The 24,036-nt window shown below is 55.2% G+C and overlaps 2 non-coding genes across 2 annotated transcripts; both read left to right on the top strand.

Moving 5' to 3' along the window:
• Nucleotides 1-12,591: 12,591 nt before the first annotated feature.
• On the top strand, nucleotides 12,592-12,664 carry TRNAF-GAA (transfer RNA phenylalanine (anticodon GAA)). Its single transcript has one exon. It is a non-coding gene; the product is annotated as a tRNA-Phe (tRNA).
• A 1,190-nt stretch (nucleotides 12,665-13,854) lies between these two features.
• On the top strand, nucleotides 13,855-13,926 carry TRNAA-CGC (transfer RNA alanine (anticodon CGC)). The gene has a single exon. It is a non-coding gene; the product is annotated as a tRNA-Ala (tRNA).
• The last annotated feature ends 10,110 nt before the right edge of the window (nucleotides 13,927-24,036 follow it).

The raw sequence follows: 24,036 nt of genomic DNA, 5'->3' as shown, positions 1-24,036 counted from the left end.
TGAGGGTGGGGCTGTTTGACGCATGGTGATATTAGAGGAAAATGTATAGCTGTGTAGACACTCAGACAGCATGGATCCCTCCAGGAGATGGTCTTAGACCTTCCATCTATCCAGGCGCTGGCCCCAGGATCACCTCAGCTCCCCAGTTCCCCCATGCACAGACAGTCACACACGTACAAATGATTCTCTCCAGCCCAGCAGCACAGCACCATTGAGGCTGGAAGGCAGCCACCTTCCATCTTCTCTGTGCTTCCTCTTCATGCTTGGTTTTTCATCAGGAGCTCCTTTCTCATCCATGCCTTCCTCCGGCCACCTTTTCTTTCTGCATTAGGCGCATCAAACAGGTCTCTGCAACTCTCTTCTCTGCTGGCCCATATCCCATGGGATTCTTCCAAGCATGGCGGCCAGGAGGTCAGCTTCTGCTCTCCTCAAGTCCTGCTCTTGGCCTTCTTCCCTTCTCTCAGGATCCTACACTCTGCTTTCTCGCCCCTGAATGTTACATCTCTGACCAGCTCTTCCTTCTTTGTAAGCATGAAGTCCTGCAGGGCATCTCATCTCTTTTCTCCACTCTGCTCCCACCAGTGAGTAGCTTTGGGGGCAGCAAGGGAACTTGCTAAAACTTCAGTATGAACAGGAGTCAAATGGACAGTGACCTGTGGATAAGTTCACACTGGAGGTACATCGGCTGAGGTGATGGTTGCCTTTGGAAAAGCCCCTGCCAGAACATGTACACACCAGTGACCGCACACCAAATAATCCAAAGCCCCTTTGATCTTTAATGGCTTGAGTGATATCAGCCCTATTCTGCAGTTGGAATAGATGGTCCCTTCCAGCTTGAACTATTCTGTTCTATTCTGTTCTGTTCTGTTCTGTTCTGTTCTGTTCCATTCAGATGTTTCTTCCCTGTTTCAAATCTTTCACTTTTTCATAATCTTCTGAGATTCTTTCTGTTATACGCACTCTGTATGAATGACAATAAAAATTCTCCACCAGTTCTACCTGCCAAGGAACTAACTGTGATTATAACACTGAATTTACCCCACTCTGTTCTATCACTGGAGTACAAAAACTTACCTGGGACAGATGGGATCACTTCCCTCCACGTCACTTAAAGCTCTGCTCATCTGTCATTTAAGTCTAAACTGGTGTTGGTTTTTTTTTTTTTTTATTCTTCATAAAAGGAGATTTTAACCAGCTTTCTGAATATCTCCTTCTGTTAGAATCATCACAGAATGGCTTGGGGTTGGAAGGGACCTCAAAGGTCATCTAGTTCCAGCTCCTCTGCCATGGCCAGGGACACCCTCCACTAGACCAGGCTGCCCAAAGCTCCTTCCAACCTGGCCTTCAAATCATCCAGGGATGGGGCATCCACAGCTTCTCTGGGCAACCTGTTCCAGTGCCTCACCACCCTCACAATGAAGAATTTCTTCCAAACATCTAGTGTGAATCTACCCTCTTTTAGTTTAAACCCAATTCCGCTTTGTCCTATCACGACACTCCCTGAGAAACAGTCCCTCTCCAGCTTTCCTGTAGGCCCCATTCAGGTACTGGAAGACCTAGAAAGAACTAGATCTCCGCAGAACCTTCTCTTCTCCATGCTAAACAACCCCAACTGTCTCAGTATGTCTTCACAGGAGAGGTGCTCCAGCCCTCTGATCATCTTCCTGGCCCTCCTCTGGACTCTCTCCAACAGCTCCATGTCTTTCTTGTACTGGGGACCCCAGAGCTGGACGCAGTACTGCAGGTGGGGTCTCATGAGAGGAGAGCAGAGTGGCAGAGTCCCCTCCCTCGACCTGCTGGTCACGCTGCTTTTGATGCAGCCCAGGACACGGTTGGCTTTCTGGGCTGCAGGCACTCATTGCCGGCTCATGTTGAGATTTTCATCAATCAACACCCCCAAGTCTTTCTCCTCAGGGCTGCTCTCAATCCATTCTGCACCCAGCCTGTAGTTGTGCTTGGGATTGCCCCAACCCATGTGCAGGACCTTGCACTTGGCCTTGTTGAGCTTCATGAGGTTCGCATGGGCCCACCTCTCCAGCCTGTCAAGGTCCCTCTGGATGGCATCCCTTCCCTCCACCGTGTCGACCACACCACACAGTTTGGTGTCATCGGCAAACTTGCTGAGGGCGCACTCGATCCAGCTGTCCATGTCTCCAACAAAGATGTTAAACAGTTCCAGTCCAAATACCAACCCCTGAGGAACACCACTCGTCACTGGTCTGCACTTGGACATTGAGCCGTTGACCACAAGTCTCTGAGTGTGACCATCCAGCCAATTCCTTATCCACTGAGTGGTCCCTCCATCAAATCCATGTCTCTCCAATTTAGAGACAAGGATGTCATACGGGACAGTGTCGAATGCCTTGCACAAGTCCAGGTAGGTGACGTCAGTCACTCTTCCCTTATCCACCAACGCTGTAACCCCATGGTAGAAGGCCACCAAATTTGTCAGGCAGGATTTGCCCTTAGTGAAGCCATGGTGGCTGTCACCAATCACCTCCTGGTTTTCCCTGTGCCTGAGCACAGTTCGCAGGAGGATCTGCTCCATCATCTTGCCAGGCACGGAGGTGAGAAGTCCTCCCAGTGACACTCCAGTGCTGCCAATGAGGATCAGAGTGCTGCCCTGGTTCTCCCAGCGCTGCGCCAGTACTCCCAGAGCAGCTCCCTGGCTCTCTGCAGTGCTCCCGGTTCCACACCAGTGCTCCCAGTGCCGATTACTGGCTCCCCCAAGTTCTCCCAGTATCTCCCCAGTACTCTCAGTACAGCTCCCAGTGCCACCCCAGAGCTCCCGGTACAGCCATAGTGCTCCCAGTGTTTCCCCAGTGCTCCCAGTGTGGTTTCCTGGCTCATTCCGGTGCTCCCAGTTCTGCCCCAGTGCTGCCAGTGTGGATCACAGTGCCGCCCCAGTGCTCCCAGTGCCACCCAAGTGCTGTCGGTGCTGCTCCCTAGCTCACCGCAGGGCTCCCACTGCCACTCCAGTGCTCCCAGTGTGGATTCCTGGCTCCTCACAGTGAACCTGGTGTGGCTCTTTGCCCCCCTCCCCCCCTCCCTCGAGTTCTCCCAGAGCCACCTCAGTGCTCCCAGTCCAGCTTCCAGGCTCCCTGAAGTGCTCCTAGTTGTGCTCCAGGTCTCCCTGTGCCATTCACTGGATTCCCCCAGTGCTCCCAGTACTGCCCCAGTACTTGCAGAGCAATTCCTTTGGTCCCCCTAGTCCTCCCAGTTCTGCCCTAGTGCTCCCAGTTCGGCTCCCTGGCTCAGCCCAGTGCTCACAGTGCCACTCCAGTGCAGCCAGTGCCACTCTTTGTTTCTCCCAGTGCTTCTTCAGTTCTCCCAGTGGGGCTCCTTGGCTCCCCTCCCAGTTCTGCCACTGCCACCTCAGTGCACCCAGGGTGGCTCCCTGTCTCCCCCACTGGTCCCAATGCCACCCCAGTTCTCCCACTATGGCTCCCTGGATCCCCCCCAGTGCCCCCAGAGCCACTCCCAGGCTCCCCGCAGTGCTTCTAGTCTCCATTTCTACTCCATTTCTAGTCTACATTTCTAGGCTCCATTTCTACTAGAGCTGCTCACAGGCTCCCTCCAGTGCTCCCAGTGCCACACCAGTGCTCCCAGTTGTGGTGGGTTGACCCTGGCTGGACGTCAGATGCCCACCAAAGCCGCTCTGTCACTGCCCTCTTCAGCTGGACAGGGGAGAGAAAATATAACGAAAGGCTCAGGGGTCAAGATAAGGACAAGGCGAGATCATTCACTAATTACTGTCACGGGCATCTTCTCACAGAAGACATCCCTGTAGCCTCCCCTCCTCCTGCTACCAAAACCTTGCCACACAAACCAAACACATCTGCTGGCCCTCGTTTTGCTGGTTTTGTAATCTCATTTGGTGTTTTTGGAGGTGGTGTTCATGGCAATTCCTACCTGGGTCTGTAGAGCCCTGCAACTCCTCATGCTGCTCTCTTGTGAGACCCCACCACCATCAGGGTGAGCCACCCGCACACAAACATTAACCGCTGACCAAATGGAGCTTCAGTCCAGAGGGACCTGAGGTACTTTGAGATGCTAGTCAACACAAACCTCTTGAGGGTTACAAGGAGAAGTGGCCAGTCCTGCATTAGAAGGCAGAGTAACCTCGGTCATCAGGGCAGGCTTGCACCTGACCGGCTGAGCAGTGACCCTGAGGAGAAGGGTCTGGGCGCTACGTGGGACACCATACAAGCCATTGGTGCATGTTCACTATGAACAAGGCCACCTGCATACAGGTCTGCATTAGGATGACCATGGCCACCCAGACCATCCTGAGACTGGTTGAAGTGTGGTTTCAGAGATGGTGGAGTTTTTCTCAACATTGGAAAGCAACACAAGAAAGAAATAATGGCACAAAGGGAAGCTTTGGAAGTTGAGACTGGGCATGAGGATTTCATGTCACGTTGAGTTACACAAAACATCACTCCAAGTGCAGTTCTGTGGTACAAGAGGCCACCCAGAAAGAGTCTGGATTAGCAAAAGCTTTGTATTTCAACACACAGCCCCTGAGGATGGAGAGATATCAGTAAGGGTAGGAAGATGCTCAAGTGAGAGCAAGGTTGGCAAGCACAGTGGATGTCCACAGCCTTCAGGGAAACAGATGCAGGCATAGGACACCATAGGACAACCTGTGGTGGAGATGGTCAAGGGAGATGACAAATTCAAAAGCCCCCAACAGAGCTGAGGTCTTGCTCCCATTGGCTGTGGCTGTTGTCTGGGTCAGCAAGGCCTACCAGGAGACACCTAATCCTTACAGCACGAGGGCCTCATGGCCTCCTTGTCTCCACTCAAAGGCCTGGGAGGTGTCGTACCATTGTCCTGCACTTGGCATTGCACGTCCCCACAACACCCTGCCCCAGGAAGAGCCCTGAGACACGTGTGAGGGACAGGGTCTCCCCTCGCAGGGGCTGGGGGCCAGGGCATGGCCCTTTGGCTTGATGAAACACACCCAGGATTACTCAGCATCAGAGCCACCTTGCCATTGCCTTTGCCTACCTGTCATCACTGCCTCCACTTGCCTGCTCTAACCAGCCCCAGAGTTGCTTTGTCAGGGATGGCCCTCAGGGGGACCCATTAATGCTCCAAGAAACTGTGGAGTTTGCATCGGACTGTGACTTCTGGAGAGGTTTCATCAGCTTCCTCTCAGGGCCTGAGCTTCATGGACTCATCCCCAAACCCACCAGAGGGGTCATTACCATGCCGCCTTGGGCTGGGCCTCTGCTGCTGCTCTCCTGGGATGGAGGGAGCTCATGGCAAGTGGGCTGTGCTGCAGAGAGACAGCTCTGGCCAGGAGCAGCTCCTCTGCAGAGCACAGCAGGGCTGAGGGCTCTGCCTGCAGGCACCGAGGGGAGAACAGCGAGGCAGAGAGAGCTTAAAGGCAGTTGGAAATGGGAGGCTTGCTGAGAGCTCAGGGAAGGAGAAATCTTCAGAGCCCTTGACACGGTAAGTCTCTGGGTGCAGGGCAATGCCGATGCGGTTCCTGGAGGCATCTCCTCAAGCTGGCAGAGCCCACAGCTGCTGGGATCTGCCAGGTGGACTCCCTGTGCAGAGGCAAGTTTGAGTGGCTGGGAATGCAGGTGTGCAGGCAGGGGTGCCCAGTTGTGTCCTTCAGAGCAGGGTCCCTGCAGCCCAAGGGCTGTGTGCCGGGGCAGGGACTCTGCCGCCTGCCAGGGTCAGCACTCAGCCTGCCCGGGGAGCTGCCCAGGGCACTGCAGGGAGAAGCTGTGGGTGGAAGGAGCGACCCCCTGGAAGGGCAGGGCAGGGTCCTTCTGCTCTTGAGAGGGTGCTGTGTGGGTCATGGCTGCTCACAGCTCCAGATCACCCCTGGGACATTTGCCATGGCACTTCTCAAGGAGCATGGATTTCCCCTTGGGCAGTGCCCTGCTGCCAGGAGGGGTCTGCAGGGCAGAGCTGAGCACACAGAGGGTGGGATGGGCTCTGTGAGCAGGGACAGGGAGGAGAGGTGTGGGCAGAGCACCAGCTCCTGGCAGGGACAGCTCCAGGCAGCAGAGACATGGGCAGGGAGTGGGAGGAAACTGCAGCCAAGCCCTGGACTAGGCTGCCTTCAGGCTGCTCTCTTGTGGTCCCTCACTCTAGATGTCTGCTGGGTGTTGTCTGCTGAGCCATGAGCTGACTCTGCCTTTAGGACATCCCATCTTCAGGACATCGGACTGTCTGCTTTGCCTGTGCTGCTGGGCTTGGCAGCTGCCCCAGAAGAGCACGGCTGTGCTGTAGGATCCCAGGGAGTGCTGAGCTTTCCCTTGGAGGTCAGTTCTCTCCTCTCAGAGGCCTTTGCTTCCCTCAGAGAGGGGCTGTGTCCTTCTTAATCACAACTCCACCTCTGAGCTGGGAAAGTGAACAGTTTGCAGATCTGCCCTTTGAAACAGGACTCCCCATCTCTCCTTAGAGTCTTTTTTTGGGCTATTTTTTAGAGAGTAATTTATGTTTGTCGACAACGTCAAGGCAACAGAATCAATTTCATTAGCAGTCTAGTGGACACCTCAGCTCTCCTGACTCTGCACTAAGCTACAAAGACCTGAGCCCTTTTGCCTGAACTGTCTCAAGACTCTTCACATTTTCCATGATAAAATGTGTATTTCTAACCCTCAGAGGAAAAATCCCCTGATGTAATAGTCGAAAATGAAAAACACAGACAACATTCCTATAAGGACATGCTAAGCTTCTCTTGTGAAGCCCGCACTCTTCCAAATCATGAGTGCAGAGATTTAATTTCTCCATTGAAGGTGGATTACAGTTGACATCGCTTGTCTTCACTGGAGGTGTCACAAACCAGCTCCATGTCCCCACTGCAGCTGAGCACAGCTGACTCCTCAGCTCCTCACAACACACTCAGCCAGCACAAAGCAGAGAAAGGAAATGCATTTGAATTGGGGGGTGTTTCTATGAAAAATGGAATGGATTTGCTCAGAGGAGTCTGTCCTAACTTTTCCCCGTCCTTTGCTTTTTTGAACCAGCCCCCATGCGAAGAAATAGCACATGTCCAACAGCAGCTCCATCACTGAGTTCCTCCTCCTGGCATTCACAGACACACGGGAGCTGCAGCTCTTGCACTTCTGGCTCTTCCTGGGCATCTACCTGGCTGCTCTCCTGGGCAATGGCCTCATCATCACTGCCATAGCCTGCGACCACCACCTCCACACCCCCATGTACTTCTTCCTCCTCAACCTGGGCACCATCTCCACCACTGTGCCCAAAGCCATGGCCAACTTAATCTGGGACACCAGGACCATCTCCTATGGGGGATGTGCTGTACAGGTCTTTTTCTTTTTCTTTCTGATCTCAGCAGAATATTTCCTTCTCACCGTCATGGCCTATGACCGCTACGTTGCCATCTGCCAACCCCTGCACTACAGGACCCTCCTGGGCAGCAGAGCTTGTGTCCACATGGCAGCAGTTGCCTGGGGCAGTGGGTTTCTCAATGCTGTGCTGCACACGGCCAATACATTTTCTATACCACTCTGCCAGGGTAATGCCCTGGACCAATTCTTCTGTGAACTCCCCCAGATCCTCAAGCTCTCCTGCTCAGGCTCCTACCTCAGGGAAGTTGGGCTTATTATATTAAGCTGTTTTTTAGTTTTTGGTTGTTTTGTTTTCATTGTGCTGTCCTATGTGCAGATCTTCAGGGCCGTGCTGAGGATCCCCTCTGAGCAGGGACGGCACAAAGCCTTTTCCACGTGCCTCCCTCACCTGGCCGTGGTCTCCCTGTTTATCAGCACTGCCATATTTGCTCACCTGAAGCCCCCCTCCATCTCCTCCCCATCCCTGGACCTGGTGGTGGCAGTTCTGTACTCAGTGGTGCCTCCATCAGTGAACCCCCTCATCTACAGCATGAGGAACCAGGAGCTCAAGGATGCCTTGAGGACACTAATCTAATGGACCTTGAACCACCAATAGTAATTTGTCTCCCCTTCTTCGCAAAGTTCCAAGAGTATATTTTAGGCCAGTACTCTGGGTTTTTATTTCTCGGATAATCATACTTAGAGGTAATTGCTTGGGTTCATAGCACTTCTCTTGAGGCTCTGTCCTGTTGTGTCTGATCCTTTATGAATGTCCTGGTTCTGGCAAGGACAGAGTTAATTTCACAAGGAGCCAGGACAGGTGACCCAAGCTGGCCGGGGGCTATTCCATACCATGTGACATCATGCTCACCATAAAAGGGGGGCTAGTCGGGCATTGGGGGGGCGGCGCGGTTTTCGGCGCGGTTCTGGAATGGGCTGAGCTTCTAGTGGGTCGGTGGTTGGATCGGTAAATTGTTCTCTGTTATCACCCATTGTGAATATCTGTTATCAGTGCTGTTGTTGATTGTTCTCCCTCTCCCTTGCTGTCCCAGTAAACTGCCCTTATCCCAATCCTCCAGGCTTTGCCCTTGTTTTTATGTTCTCCTCCACATCCTGCCGGGGGAGGGGTGAGCGAGCAGCGCGTGGTGCTTAGCTGCCGGCTGGGCCTAAACCACGTCATCAGGAGAAACTTGTCATCTGTTTGATGGAGCAGCTGGGAAGTATCGACCTCACTACGGGATGGACAACAGGGTAGTAAGAACTGCAGGATTTTATGGGCAGGAGCACTGAAGGGCAGAGCACAAGTACTGAGCGCTGAGCAGAGCTCAGTACCACTGGTCTCTAAGGACGGCCTCTTGCAAAAGCCCATAAGGATATTCAGTTGACTCTCTCAAAGGAGCTCAATGGCACCAAGATGAGCTGTTACTACTGAAGTTAAAGAAGAAACAAAGACAGTGCAGGGCTGCTGCAGAACTTAGCAAGAGCAGGTGTAAATAGGTCTGAGATGCTCTATGTTGCCTTTGGCTCAGTCTTCATCAGCAAGGTCTCCCAGGCCCTTGTGCCTTGAAGCAGAACCCATGGAGAACAACCATCAGTGGGTGGGGATGAAATCTAGGGTCACTTGATCAAACTCAACCCTTGCCAGTCCATGAGATGGGAGGGACTTCACCCAAGGATGCTGAGAGAGCAGGCCAAAGTCACGGGGACACTGCCTCATGTCATATTGGACAGGTGATCAGTTTAGCAGAAGCCATTCAGCTGGTACACACCAGAGGATCTGCTAACCTTCCTGGTCCTGCCCAAACAAAGCCTGGGCATACTGTGGGAGGAGGTAAGGTCCCCATAGTGCACACAGGGAGCTGGCTGGGGAAGGCAGTGTGGGCTGCTCCTCCCCTGGGAACAAGCAAGCCCATCTGTGAGATTGTCTTGGCTCAAGGACCTGGCTGTACTCGGCGGGTAATGTGGAAGGATGGGAGATCTGGTGTGTACCTCAAGGAGATCTAACCTTGGGGGAAAATCCTCCATGATGTGAGTTGCATGTGCCAGGAAGCAAGGCAGCAGGAACCACTTGAACCAACAGCGGGCAATCCTCACGAGGAATGGGGCGAGTACTTCACCTGTCCTGAGTGATCGCCTTGGCAGATGGGACCCAAGTCATTGACATGCGTGGTGGTGGAGGCAGTGGGCCTGGAATGAGTGAACAATATCAGCATGTGTCAAGGAACAGGGGGTAGTGGTTAATGAGGATGTGTAAACCTGACTGTCGGAAGTAAAGATGGTTTAAGTACGGAGTACAAGTTGTAAGTGTTGGTAAGAGGGGATTGTGGGAATGAGAAAGAGAGAGAATGGAAAGGCTTGAGTAGGGTGTAGAAATGCAACAGCACAGGAATCGGGCGATTGTGTACATCCTGAATGTGTACACTCAGGTGTATCAGTCAATGTGGAACCTGAGCATGACGGAAATGCTGTGGAATAAGGGTGCGGATTGTACTGGGACTAGGTGGGATGGGGTTAATTTTCCTCATAGCAGCTCATATGGTGCTTTGCAGTGAAGAAGGAGAGGGAGGAGGTGCTGCAGACACCAGAGCAGAGATTCCCTTGCAAATCATGGAGAAGACCATGGTGAGGCAGGCTGACCCCCACCAGCCCATGGAGGTTAATGTTGGAGCAGACAGTCACCTGCAGCCCTTGGAGGACCCCATTCCAGAGCAGGTGGTTGCCCCCAAAGGAGGCTGTGACCCTGTGGGAAGCCCATGCTGGAGCAGGCTCCTCAAGGACTTCTGACCCCATGGGGGACCCACCTTCCACTAGACCAGGTTGCTCAAAGCCCCATCCAGCCTGGCATTGAACGCTTCCACAGAGAGGGCATCCACAACTTCTCTGGGCAACCTGTGCCCGTGTCTCACCACCCTCACCAGATAAAATTTCATCCTTATGTTCAATCTAAACCTACCCTCTTCCAGTTTAAAAGCCTCTTGTCCTATCACTACAGGCCCTGGTAAAAAGTCTCCCTCTTCCCGTAAGCCTGCCCTATACACTGTATGCCTGCAATAAGGTCTCCTGTCACAAATCCTGATCCAGACTCCTGCTGACTACACTAGCTTGTCACAGACGGGCGATTTAGACCAATTAAAGAACCACCGCCAGAAGTATCAGCAAAAGCGGTTTTACTGCAACTTATCAAAGTCGGATGGCAAGGGTCACTCTATTCCTTACTGCACAGAGGATATAACAATGATTCACAGCTACCAGAACAGAATCAAAGTCACCAATACAAAATCTTAGTGCACTGTTACACAAGGTTAAGCACGATATCAGTCACTTAGCAAAGATCTGCAGTGGGTAAGAGGTCTCAGCCTCGAGAAGTAACCTTGAGAGGTGTCCCAGCTCAAGGAGAGATCACTGCTGGGCAGCCAGCTGCTTAGCAGGGAGAGCTCAAAGAAGATACCCTTAGGCTGCCACATTTATGGAATAGAGTGGTTGGCTCACAGGCCAATTCCATGTGATGGGAAAGGTATGCATGAGACTCCTTGTACCCACAACTTTCTTTGTTCCCTGACAAATGAGTCTTGGAGGAACCACCTGTTACTCATGTCTTAATCATGTGATGGGTGTTCCAGTTTCCAAGCCCATATACATCAATGCTCACCATGTCCCTCTGCTCCTGTTTTCAGAGACCAGACTGGAACTAGAGAAGTTGTTGGCCAGGTTACACCTGGGCCTTTACCTCCTTTGGACCCTGAACCAAACTACTGCTGGTTTGGTCAGGGAGCCGAGTGGATCCGTCACAGGGACTCAGCTTCCTCCCATACCTGCCACAAACCCACAGCTGGTGGGAGGACTCTTGCCTCAGTTCACGTGTGCGCACTCAATACAGTCCTCCAAAGAGTGGAAGAAACCACATGTGCCTCCTGTCTTCGAGAAGGGCAAGAAGAAGGACCCAGGGAACTACCGGCCAGTCAGCCTCACCTCTCTCCCTGGGAAGGAGATAGAGCAGCTAATCCTGGAAACATTCTTCCAGGCACACTGTACTGGTTTGGGCTGGGATGGAGTTAATTTTCTTCACGGCAGCCCCCGTGGTGCTGTGTTTGGGGTTTGTCACCAAAACAGAGTTGCCAACACACCGATGGTGTAGCTATTGCTGAACCATGTTTGCACAGCATCAAGGCCTTCTCTGTTCTCTCCCTTCCTCCCCAGCGAGTAAATTGTATTTGTGGATGAGGGAAGAGGAAGGGGATGTCATTCAGCAAGACAAAGATTTACACTGTGTATTGGCAGTGGTGTCCAGGCTTTGGCAGCAGGGGGGATGCGGGGGTGTCCTCTGTGAGAAGACACCAGGGGCTGCCTCCCCATGCCAGACAGAGCTGGTTCCAGCAGGCTCCTAGCAGACCACCACTGCACAAAAACGAGCCCATCAGTGAAGCTGGTGGGACCTTCACAAAAGCATATTTAAGAAAGGACACAAGTGCCAGAATGGGAGAGGAGTAAGGGAGACAAAATGTGAGAAACAGCCCTGCAAGCACGGAGGTTGGTGAAGAGGGAGGGGGAAGAGGTGCTCCAGGCACAAGAGCAGATTGCCTCCTGCAGCCCATGGAGAATATCAGAGTAGAGCCGGTATTTCCCTGCGGCCCATGGAGAAGACCCTGGTGGGGAAAGTAAGCCCTGCAGTCCGTCGAGGACCCAACACTGAAGATGTTGGACAATTCCTGAAAGAATGCTGGATGGAGGACAGCCCATGCTGGAGCGGGTTTGTCTTGAAGGACTGTAGCCCGTAGGAGGGACCCCATGGGAAAAGTCTTAGAGGGAAGGAGCAGCAGAGAGGAACTGTTATGGACTCACCACAACCCCCATTCCCCATCCCCCTGCGCTGCTCAGCGGGGAGGAGATAGAGGAGTTGGGAATGAAGGAGTGAGTGAAGTGGAGCCAGGGACAAAAGGGTGGGAGGAGGCCTTCCCTGGGGAAGGAGGTAAGGTCTTCCACCAGCCCCACGCTTCTTCCACGGGCAGCCTTTGCAGTTGCACATGCCTGGTCTGCCCATTTACCTTCACCACTGTCCCGTTTGTACAAGGCCCACAGACATCTTGGCACGCCCAGTGTAAGCTGGCCTCCACCAAAGCTGGAGCCCACCTGGCCTTGGGGTCAGGGAGGAGCCAGGTCCCCTCTGCTCTGGGCTGGGCACAGCTTTCCCCTGGGAACCTCCCTGAGGAGCACTCCTCCTGGGTGCCAGCCTGTGGCCTGGCACGGGTGGCACGGGGACCAGGGCTGCTGGGGCAGGGCTGAAGTAGCTCAGCTGGGAGAGCGTTAGACTGAAGATCTAAAGGTCCCTGGTTCAACCCCGGGCTTCAGCAATCATTTTCTCCCTCAGATTTTTGCAGACCTGTCTGCCTTCCTCCAGCCTGCCCCAGCCCTGCTTGCTCCTTCACCTCTTGCCAGAGCACTGTCCCTGCTCTGTAGCTGCAGCCCTGCAGCTCAGAAGGAGCCTTCCTCCAGCACCACGAGTCCCCAGCCTCCCCCTGGGCAGGACTCTCCATTCAGTGCTCCTCTGGGGTGGTCTCCAGCTCTCCCTCCTTCCCTGCTCCACAGGGATCGAGGTCTCTCCACTGCGCGGTCTCTGCAAAGACCCTGTCTCTCTCCTCTTTCTCATTCGCCATGGTGCACTGACTGCTCCTCTCCTCACACCCCCCTTCACCTGGTTCTCAGTTCCCAGACCAGAGGCCACTGTCCCCCCCCACTCCCAGGCAGAGGCACTCCCTGGAGCTGAGGCCTGAATGGCAGCATCCTTCCTCTGGAGGTCTGTCGCAGCGAGACCTCTGATGTGCCCAGGACAGCTGACCAAGCCGTGCTGAGGATCACCCACTGCAGTGCATGGGCGTCATGTGTAGTCACACGCTGTCCTGAGCAGAGTTTCTTGCCCCCCTTGACCCGCCTGCTGCAATGACTGATGAAACACCTCTGTGCTCCTCTCTGGGCATCAGCCCCAGGGCGATGGAAGCCTGCCCTTCACCCCACCTCCAGGGATGCTGCCAGGGAGGGGGTGCAGGGGGAGGCCCGCTACCTGGACGAGGGCATGAGAGGTTTCTGTCCCCATGTCCCCCCACTGCACACCCTGGGGTGCCATCAGAGCCTGGGGACACCTCACCCCAGGGAGGGTGTTTCCCTCACCCTGTTGCTCTGCTCCTCCTGTGGAGCTGGGGACAGGTGGGAGACAGACGGCTGTTGCCCTGGGTGGCAGAGGAGGCTCGGGGGCTTTCTCCTCTCCATCAAGCCCAGAGTGGGTCAGAGCGTGGGAGCAGCGCCTGCAGCAAGAGCCTCCTTCTGCCCCATTGCCCTGCCGAGATGTGGAAGGGGCAATGCTCTGCAGTGCCTCCCTGTGCCAGGATCAGGCCCCCGTGGAGAGGCTGTCCTGACTTCCCCCATCTCAGGAGGCTTCAAATGCTGTTTTCTGCAGAGGGTCCCCGGGCACCCAGGGGACAACAGGGCTGTGCTTGTCATAGACATGTCACGGCAGCAGAGTGTCTGTCCTGCTGGCAGGCGTGAAGGGGATGTAGCTCAGCGGCAGAGCGCCCGCTTCGCATGTGGGAGGTCCTGGGTTCGATCCCCGGCATCTCCAAGGGTGCTTTTTCCCCCAGTGCCCAGCCTCAGGCGGGTACAGGCTGGAGCTGGAGCACTGGTCCTCTCCAGGCACTGTGGGCCTGCCCTGCCCACCCAGGGCCTGTCTGTGGGGTGAGGAGGGCTGTGTGCGCTGCCTCTGCTGAGCCACCTCCCAGAGGTGCTGGACCTGAGCTCAGGTGCAGATCCCATCCCAGCTGGGAAACACCCCCCTGTGCCAGCAGCTAGGGGTGTCTGAGCTGGACCAGCCTGGACAGGCCTGTGGGACTCCCAGCTGGTGGAATGGCATTTCTTACCCTGTCCCTGTCTCCAGGTCTTTTTCCCTCTGCCATCACCACTGCCTTGAGCAGAGGAACCCAGAGGTGCTGAGGTCAGGCACAGCCCTGCAGAGGTGGGACTGCTGGGGCTGGTACCCACCTCTTGTTCCTGGGGGTTTGGTGTCTCCATCCAGCCCATGCTGGTGGGATCAGGGAGACACAGGCCTGTCCAAAGCCATGCACAGGCAGCAAGGGCCAGGAGATGGTGCCTCAGCTGTTCCCCCACCAAAACCACCTGCAACCCAAAGTGGGACATGAGACATGGCCTTCTGCTGCAGGGTGCTCAGTGCCCCCCAGCAACGGTGGGCCCAAATTCAGAGAAATAAGGTATAAAAGTGAAGTACAGAAGAAGGGCGGTGGGGTGGGGATATCTTCTGAACACAGGATGTTTGGTGCCAGTATGGACACTGACCTGTGGACTCAAGCCGCCCCAGGTGGGGACCAGGGAGAAGAGCCCAGTGTCTGCCCCATGCCACCTCCCTGCCAGCTCTGCCCTCCCCCAGGGGTAATATTTCTCCCTTACGCTGGCACCTGGCAGAGCTTTGCCTCCTCCTCCTCCTCAGGGAGATGAGCCACAGAGCCCAGGGGTGTGTGTGAGGGGGCAGCACACCTGAGCAGAAAGATCCCATTTCAGGGTGTTTTGGGACCTGAACAGTCTGGCCCTGAGGGCTGGGTCTGTTCTCTGCAGCAATGCGGGATCATCACTGTACCCCAGATCTGTGCTTGCTCCTGCAGCAGCTCCCCAGGACCTACACAAGGGGCCTGATGGTGAGACCCCAACCCTCTGCACTGCTGCCCCACGCTGGGCAGAGCACGGCTGTGGAAATCCCTCAGGAGAGGAGAGTTATCAGGGAGAGACCCTCAAGGTCATCATCATGGGTGACACACATGGGCACAGCAAACACAGCCTCCTTCCCTTGGGAAAGTCCCACTGGGCAGGCTCCAGCCCTGCATCTCACAAGGCCAGGGACTGCCAGCAGGAAAGCTCTAAGGATCAGGGCAGAGGGGTCTGTGACCCTGGGCTGTCCCCATATCCCTCAAGGTTACCCCAGGGGTGGAGGAGCTCTCAGCAAGGAATGGGGCAACACTGCTGTAGGAGATGCTCTTGGTGACAGCTGCCTCCTCCCCTCTTCTGCTCTAGGGCCAGATCCTGCTGTTTGCAGTGCTACCCACCTGGGGCTGCTCCCCTGCAATGGACACCCAACACACCTTCTGGTCTGCAGCAGAGAAGCCCATCAGGGAAGAGCTTGAGGGGTCTGAAGACCCACCGGTGGGACCTGGGAGGGCAGTTTGGGTTTCAGGTTCCTGCCCAAGTGTCAAACCCTTCTCCCTACCCAGCTCCTGCGTGAGTCATTTCTCTGCCCATGGGAGCTGGGGCAGGTGAAAGCCCCAGCCCAGGGAGAGGGACCCTGGCTCAGCTCCCAGCAGTGCCGGCTTTAGGGGAGGGACACAAAATACCCTCTGCCATGGAAATGTGCCCAAATTAGCAGCCTCCCACACCAGGGGCTGGATGATGGCTTTGGGCAGCAGCCCATGTCTCCTGGGGATCCTTTCTCCCTTCCCTGGACTCTCCCTCCTCTGCCTCCCACAGCACTGAGGGAAAGGTCCCCCCATTGCTCCTGCTCTCATCCCCCCTGCACCTGCACACAGGTACTGCCCCGACACAAACCCTCACTGACACCCCTGGGAGGCAGCAGGAGGGCAGGGCTGGGGGCTGGAGCCCAGCAGGACGAGGGGGTCCCAGGGCTGCCGTGGGGCCTTACAGTCCCTGCCCAGGAAGGAGGCAGCTCTGGGGATCTACCAGCACTGCTCCAAGGTCTGTGAGGGCCCAAGGGAGCAGGAACAGCTCATGGAGACTGGGGACCTGGCAGAGCCAGGGAAGGGGCAATCCCAGCCCCGTGTGCCCCAGCAAGTGCCTCTGTACCCTGTGCCAGGACAGTGGGCAGCGGAGCTGCCTCCTAACCACTGTGGGAGGTGATCCATGGGACGTGAGACCCCCTGGGGCTGGATGGGGTGTTCAGGGCACCGCGGGCACCTTAGGGCTCGTTTCTGTGGGGCCACAGCCCAGGGTTCACCCCAACACAGCAGCTCTGTCATGGCCTCTGTGCCACGGGACCAGTGTAGCCCAGGCAGGGCCTGGGGGAAAGAGCAGCTGGGGAACCCCAGGGTGAGGAGATGGGCGCTCCCTCTGGGGTGCATCACGGGACCTTGCAGGGAGCCATTTTTGCTGGAAACTGTGGCTGGCAGGATGGAAATGTCTCTGTCAGCAGGAATATTCCCCAGGGAACATGGGCTCTCGCAGCTCCACAGCCTGACCCTGAACCCAGGCTGAAGAGCATGAGGCAAGAAGACGAGACCTCCTCAGCTGGGCTGGCCAAGCCCTGCTGCCCAACATGGCCCCCCAGCCCTGCAGTGCAGGCACTAGATAGAGCAGGGTGCATTCATGGGATGGGGAAACGTCTCCAGCAGCACAGTCCCCGTGGCAGCCCTCCATGCCTCCACCCACAGCAGCCCTCCATTTGGCAGCCCCCCACCAGTACCTGCCCCTGCACAATCTCGGTCGTGTCCCATGCAGGTGTCAGCAGTCAGCCATGCGGTGGGATCTGCAGGGTGTGGGACAGAAGAGAGACAGCACCGGGCTGGCCGTGCCCCAGGACAGGCACTGAGCCCAGCAGGAGGACGGAGCTGGCCCCACAACCAAGGTCCCTTCCCAGGGCTGGGTGTATGGCCAGAGAGGGAAATGGACGATGCGTGGGGCGGTTTCTCCCACTTGCCCTGGGGCAGCTTCCCCAGCGTGTCCAGGGAACATGGCACAGAGCAGCTCCTCTCTCCTGCACCTGTGATGACTTGCTTCCTTCTCGAGGAGATCAGGCTCTGCTCCACAGGCCCACTGGAGCGGGTCCTCCCCCTGGAGGGTCACGCAGCTCCGATAACGTCAGGCTGTTCCTGTCCTGGGCACTTTCCAGTCCAGCCCATCTCCTCCCCGGCTCTCCCCCACCTTCCCTGCCCTCTCCCCAGCGCAGCCCAGCAGAGCAGCCCAGTCTGGGCTGGCAGTCTGGGCTGCTGCAGAGCTCTGGGCACTCAGCCCACAGCCCCAGCCCCTCGGAAGGGCACAGCAGCTGCTGGGAGGCAGAGGGGGGGCTCAGCCTCCCCATCGGCCCCAGGCCTGCAGCTGGCCCCAAGTGCCAGCGCAGGCCACTCCCTCTCGGCCTCTCCTGCATTGACGCTGCAGGGGATCCCCAGCCCTGACCGCCTTTGCCCCACTCTGCCTCCCCGCCAGCCCTGCTCCCCAGGACACCAGCAGAGTCCTGGCCCTGCGGCTCCTCAGGCCCCTCCTGCATCTCTCCACTCTCCTGCCCTGTGCCTGCTGCATCTTCACGGACTCCCACAGGACTGCAGAATCTTTCTTTGGGGGTACCTGGAGTGAGTGCTCTGCCCTGGGGGGACTTAATCTCAGGGTCTTTCGCCTTCTGAGTCTCCATTCACTTCCCACCCCGCAGTACCTGCAGTGTCCCCATCCTCTCCTGACCACACCAGATTCCTTTCCACTCTGCCATCAGGCCCGTCATACCTGTGACAGCCTGAGGAAGGGGACTGGGAGCTCGTGCACCATTTCCAATACCGCTGGACACCAAGACGAGAGCCTTCAGCTAAGTGCTTGGTGTCTAACAGTGATACCATGAGATTATTTCCCCAAAGAGAAGGAGAAAACAAGGCGGAAGAGACTTGAAAAGTCCAATTCCTCTGGCTTGTTCTTAGCCACAACTGTATCAAGGAGAGCCCAGGCTGCAGGCACCTCCCTCAGGAGATCCCCTTTTATTGCAGAGAGGCTATTAGGAAGGCAAAAGGTGACACATGGCTCTTCAAGGATCAGACACAACAGGAAAGAGCCTCAAGAGAAGTGCTATGAACCCAAGCAATTACCTCTAAGTATGATTATCAGAGAAAAAAAAAAAAAACAACAGAGTACTGGCCTAAAATATGTTCTGGGAACTCTGCAGAGAAGGGGAGACAAATTACAGTTGGTGGTGCAAGTTCCATTGGATTAGTTTCCTCAGGGCCTCCTTGAGCTCCTGGTTCCTCATGCTGTAGATGAGGGGGTTCACTGATGGAGGCACCACCGAGTACAGACCTGCCACCACCAGGTCCAGGGATGGGGAGGAGATGGAGGGGGGCTTTAGGTGAGAAAATATGACAGTGGTGACAAACAGGGAGACCACGGCCAGGTGAGGGAGGCACGTGGAAAAGGCTTTGTGCCGTCCCTGCTCAGAGGGGATCCTCAGCACGGCCCTGAAGATCTCCACATAGGACAGCACAATTAAAACAAAACACAGTAAGAGTAAACAGGCACTAACCACAATAAGCCCAACTTCCCTGAGGTAGTAATGTGGGCAGGAGAGCTTGAGGATCTGGGGGATTTCACAGAAGAACTGGTCCAGGGCATTGCCCTGGCAGAATGGTCTAGAAAATGTATTGGCCATGTGCAGCACAGCATGGAGAAACCCAGTGCCCCAGGCAGCTGCTGCCATGTGGACACAAGCTCTGCTGCCCAGGAGGGTCCCGTAGTGCAGGGGTTGGCAGATGGCAATGTAGCGGTCATAGGCCATGACAGTGAGAAGGAAATATTCTGCTGACATCAGAAAGAAAAATAAAAAGACCTGAGAAGCACATCCTGTGTAGGAGATGGCCCTGGTGTCCCAGAGGGAATTGGCCATGGCTTTAGGCACAGTGGTGGAGATGGATCCCAGGTCGAGGAGGGAGAGGTTGAGGAGGAAGAAGTACATGGGGGTGAGGAGGTGGTGGTCGCAGGCTATGGCAGTGATGATGAGGCCATTGGCCAGGAGAGCAGCCAGGTAGATGCCCAGGAAGAGCCAGAAGTGCAAGACCTGCAGCTCCTGTGTGTCTGCGAATGCCAGGAGGAGGAACTAGGTGATGGAGCTGCCATTGGACACTTGCTCCCTCTGCACACAAGGGCACTATCCAAGGGGGAAACGCAGTGAAGGGTTAGGACAGACACCTGTGAGCAGAACCTATTCCATTCATCACAAGAAGCAACCACAAGTGTTCTCTGTCTGTCTTCATGCAGATCCCAGCATGATCCTTGGATTGTGCTGGCTGAGGTTGCAATGCAGAGCAAGGGCCTCTTCTGTGGGCTCCAGAGGAGTCAGTCCTGCTGTGCAGCAACAGGCACAGAGGAAACAGGAGTGATCACAGGTTAAATCTACCTGTGATATAAAAGAGATTTGACCCTTGTCACTCCCAATTCACCTGAGTGCAGAACAGAACTGTGGGGGTTTGTTTTGTTGATTTTGCTCCCATTACCCCTTTCCCACCTGAGGAGGAGGCTGAGGTGAGTGAAGGGACTTTATCAGGTTCCTTGAAGAGGTGTTGACCAATGGCTGTAATGCTGTCAGTGTCTTGCACTGTGGTGCTACCCTGAGAGCTCCATGACCATATTTCTGCACCACCACCACAAGAAACTGGAAAAGCACAGACTCTGGAAAGCACCTTTCCTTCCAGGTAGCCCCTGCCTTGATGTGCTTCTTGAAAAGTCCTCTGGGACATGTGCTGGGAGTGATCTGGAGCTGTGAGCAGCCCTGACCCACGCAGCACCCTCTCAACATCAGAAGGACCCTGCCCTGCCCTTCCAGGGGGTCGCTCCTTCCACCCACAGCTGCTCCCGGCAGTGCCCTGGGCAGCTCCCCGGGCAGGCTGAGTGCTGACCCTGGCAGGCGGCAGAGTCCCTGCTCCGGCACACAGCCCCTGGGCTGCAGGGACCCTGCTCTGAAGGACACAACTGGGCACCCCTGGCTGCACACCCACCCTCACACCCTGCAGCCAACCCCGGGACAAGGCAGCCGTCATGCTCTGTCCCTCTGACGGTGCTGCAGGGAACTCTGCGCTGGAGGATGCCCTTACCTCTTCTGCACCGGAGAAAGGTCCTATAGGCTGTGACCTGTGACAGCTTGAGGAGAACCCTTCAGGAACCGCAGTGGCACTTGCCTGCACCCAGAGACTTACCGTGTAGAGGGCTGTGAAGATTTCTCCCATGCTGAGCTCTCAGCATCCTCCCACTCTCAGCCTCACTCCTCTCCCAGAGCCCTCAGCCCTGCTGTGCTCTGCAGAGGAGCTGCTCCTGGCCAGAGATGTCTCTCTGCAGCACAGCCCACTTGCCATGAGCTCCCTTTGTCCCAGGAGAGCAGCAGCAGAGGCCCAGCCCAAGGCGGCATGTTAATGACCCCTCTGGTGGGTTTGGGAATGAGTCCATGAAGCTCCAACCCTGAGAGGAAGTTGATGAAACCTCTCCAGAAGTCACAGTCCGATGCAAACTCCACAGTTTCTTGGAGCATTAATGGGTCCCCCTGAGGGCCATCACTGACAAAGCCTCCCCAGGGGCTCATTAGAGCAGAAAACTGGAAGCAATAATGATGAGTAGACAAAACCAATGGCAAGGTGGCTCTGATGATGAGTAAATTTGGAAGTGTTAAATGGAGCCAGATGGACAAGCCCTGACCCCCATCCCCTGGGAAGGGAGATCCTGTCCCTCACATGTTGCTCAGGGCTCTTCCTGGGGCAGTGGGATGTGGGGATGTGCAATGCCTGGAGCAGGACTATGGCATGACCCTTCTGGGTGGAGCAAGGAGGTCATGAGGTCTTCCTGAATCAATTGAAGGCACCTTCTGGTAGGCCCTGACTGCAGAGACAATAGCCATAGCCATGGTGATGCAGAGGTCATCTGTGGTTGGGGTCTTTCAGCCTTGCCACAGCCCTCAGCAGTGTCCAATACAGCCTGCCCTACAGTGTCCCACACCTGCACCTCTTTCTTTGAAGACACCCAATCCTTTTTTCCATTTCACCCCAATATCTCACTAGCCTTACTGATATTGCTGCATCCTCCCTGGCTGTTCCTTGAAAGAGAAAGCCATGGGCTGGTCCAGACTCCCTCTGGGCACCCTGTTCTACATCAGCACTGCCCTTGGAGTCACATTTCCTTCTCCTCATTTCTCGTCTCATCCTCCCGAGCCACACTTTGAGGTGCTCTTCCTTTTTCCTCCTTTTTTTCCACTATGAAGAAAAGCCCCAGCATCACTGACACCACCCTTCAAGTAGCTGCAGGTTGTGTGACTGGTGCTCTGAGCCTCCGCTTCAGCAGCCTGAAGAAGCTCAGGTCCTTCAGCCTCCCCAGACAGGGCATGTGCTTGAGGCCCCACATCCTATATTGGCCATCCTCCTCGGGACTCTCTCCATTCCTCCCCACTTGACTACAACAGGAAGCCCCACAGAGGGACACACGGGTCCAGGCTTATTCTTCCCCCCAGTGCAGGACTGGCCACTTCTCCTTGTAACATTTCAAGAGGTTTCTGCTCTCTAAATCCCAGAGTTTCTAAAGGTCCCCCAGACTGAAGCTCAATATTTGTGTGCAGATGGTCACCGTGATGGTGGTGTCCCTCACAAGGTAACAGCACGGGGAGTTGCAGGGCAATACAAATAGTAGAAGGTGGTGCTACTTTAATGCAATTTCCTTCCAACGTAGGATTATCCATGGTGACCATCTCAGAAACAGCTTCAAAGCCAGCAAAGCCAGGGCCAGTGAGGAAAGAGTGAACAGTGCTGGGCTGTTAGTGTGGGAGGGTACAAGAAGGATCAAAGGGAAGAGAAGAGGGAGAAAGGAAATAGAAGGTGAAGCGGAACACTAGATCAAGGCTGTTTTGGGGGTACCTGCCATGCAGCTCTGCATCTGAGCAGCAGTGAGTGGTTTGGGACAGGAATGACACAGATGACCTGACCAAACATAGTCTGGCTTTCCTCATGGTCATGGGGAACCTGAGTGCTTTCCTTACCATGGAGAAGGGAAGACCTGTGGTGGAAGGAAATGGACAGTCATTCGTGCTGGGAAGGGACCCTAGGAGGTCTCAAGGCCAATGTGCATCACACAGCAAGGGCAGCTATCAGGTCACACCAGGTTGCTCAGGGATTTCTTCATGTTGGCTTTGAAATCTTCCAGGGACTGACACAGCACAACATCACTGGCCAGTCTGCTCCAGTGCTTCACTCTCTTCATGGCTAAACAATTTTTCCTCACACACAACAGGGAAAAGCCTGGATCTGTCTTGCTTATGACCTCTTGGTAGTGGTATATGGGTCATTTTTAGATCTTCCCAAAGCCCTCTCTTCTCACCATTGAACAACCCCACCGCTCTCAGCCTCTCGTACTGATAAGGTCAACCTTACAAATGCATGCCTGAGAGGTTTAGGGTTCTTCCAATCCTACTGGATTTTATTGGGTTGGCAAGGGACCTTGGGGATGTTGGAATATCATCACCCTCATGCCATCCCTTCCTGCATGTGTCACTCTCATTTGTCACCCTGTTGCAAGGCACGGCTGTCGCAGGCTGTAAGGAGAGCCTGTTCTGTCTGAAGAAACTGTCATCCACAACGAACCACTGAACTTTGAATGTTTCAGGCCCTAGTGGCAACATGAGACCACTGTGAGGGTCTGGCTCTGTGAGCATACACATACAATGTGCCTCTGTAGGTGCCCATTTCACACTAACATATCCTAGCACACAAACAGCCCAATCCTCATTCACCCTTTCTTCACTGGCCCTGCATTAGCTTCCTTTTTACCCTCATTTGGTATTTTGGAGATGGTTGTCATGGTAATGCCTTCCTGGTTCATTAATTCCATTGAACTAGAACCTCTTTCTGTTATCTGCAGCATCCTGGAACTCCTCCTGCTGTTACCTTGTGGGAGACACCACCATCAGGGTGAGCCACTTGCACACAAAAATTAAGGGCTGCCTCAAAGGAGTGTCAGTCCAGGGGGACCTTGTGAAACTCTGGGGCTTGGCCTGGGTTTGAGGAGGAGAAGGAGAAGTGGGCAGTGCTGCATCAGGAGGAAGAACAGCCCTATAGACCAGGGCTAGCTGTGACCTGACTGGCTGAGCTGTGATCCTGAGAAAATCCTGGGTCCTGCAGTGGCCCCCCACACACAGGTGTGTCCCAGGGTGTGGCTCCCCATTTTGGAGGAGCGGGGAGGCACTGGAGAGTGCCCAGAAGAGGTCTGCCAAGGTGAGGTTCAGGGCACATGCCCTGCGTGTGGAAGCTGAGGGACATGGGCTTCTTCAGCCCTTTGGCCCAGTGGTGGAGAGGATCCGGGAAGTACAGGAGTAGCCATAGAGTGGTTGAAGTGTGGTTCCAGAGCTGGAGGAGCTTTTCTTCATAGTGGGAGACAGCATGGGAAAGAAATCATACCAGAAATGGAGGCTTGGGATGCTTAAAGTGGACACAAGGAGAAAGAAATGTCCCTCCGAGGGCAGCGCTGTGGTATAATCAGACCCCCTGAGGGAGCCTGGCTCAGTCCATGGCTTTGTGTTTCAAGGCATACCTCGCAGGGATGGAGAGACAGCAGTCAGGGGAATGAGTTGCTCAGGTCAGAGCAGGGTGGAGAAGCAGAGTGGATGTCTGCAGCATGCCGGGAACTAGGGACAGGTGTGGGACACTGTAGGACAGCCTGTGGTGGAGACAATCTAGGGCCGTGCAAAGCTGAAACCCTCCAACAGATCTGAGGTCTTTGCCTCCTTGGCCATGGCTGTTGTCTCTGCCACTGATGCCAGTGAGGAAACACCTTACCCTTATAGCACTTGGGCCTCATGGCCTCCTCGTCCCCACCCAGATGTCATTCCACAGCCTTGCCCTTGGCATTGCACATCCCCACACCCCACTGCCCCAGGAAGAGCCCTGAGAAACATGTGTGGGACAGGATCTCCCTTTGCCAGGGGCTGGGGGTCAGG

This window comes from Grus americana (assembly GCF_028858705.1).
Source record: "Grus americana isolate bGruAme1 chromosome 27 unlocalized genomic scaffold, bGruAme1.mat SUPER_27_unloc_1, whole genome shotgun sequence".
NCBI lineage: Eukaryota > Metazoa > Chordata > Aves > Gruiformes > Gruidae > Grus > Grus americana.
Note: the sequence above shows the minus strand (reverse complement) of the source record. Positions and strands in the feature narration are given on the sequence as shown.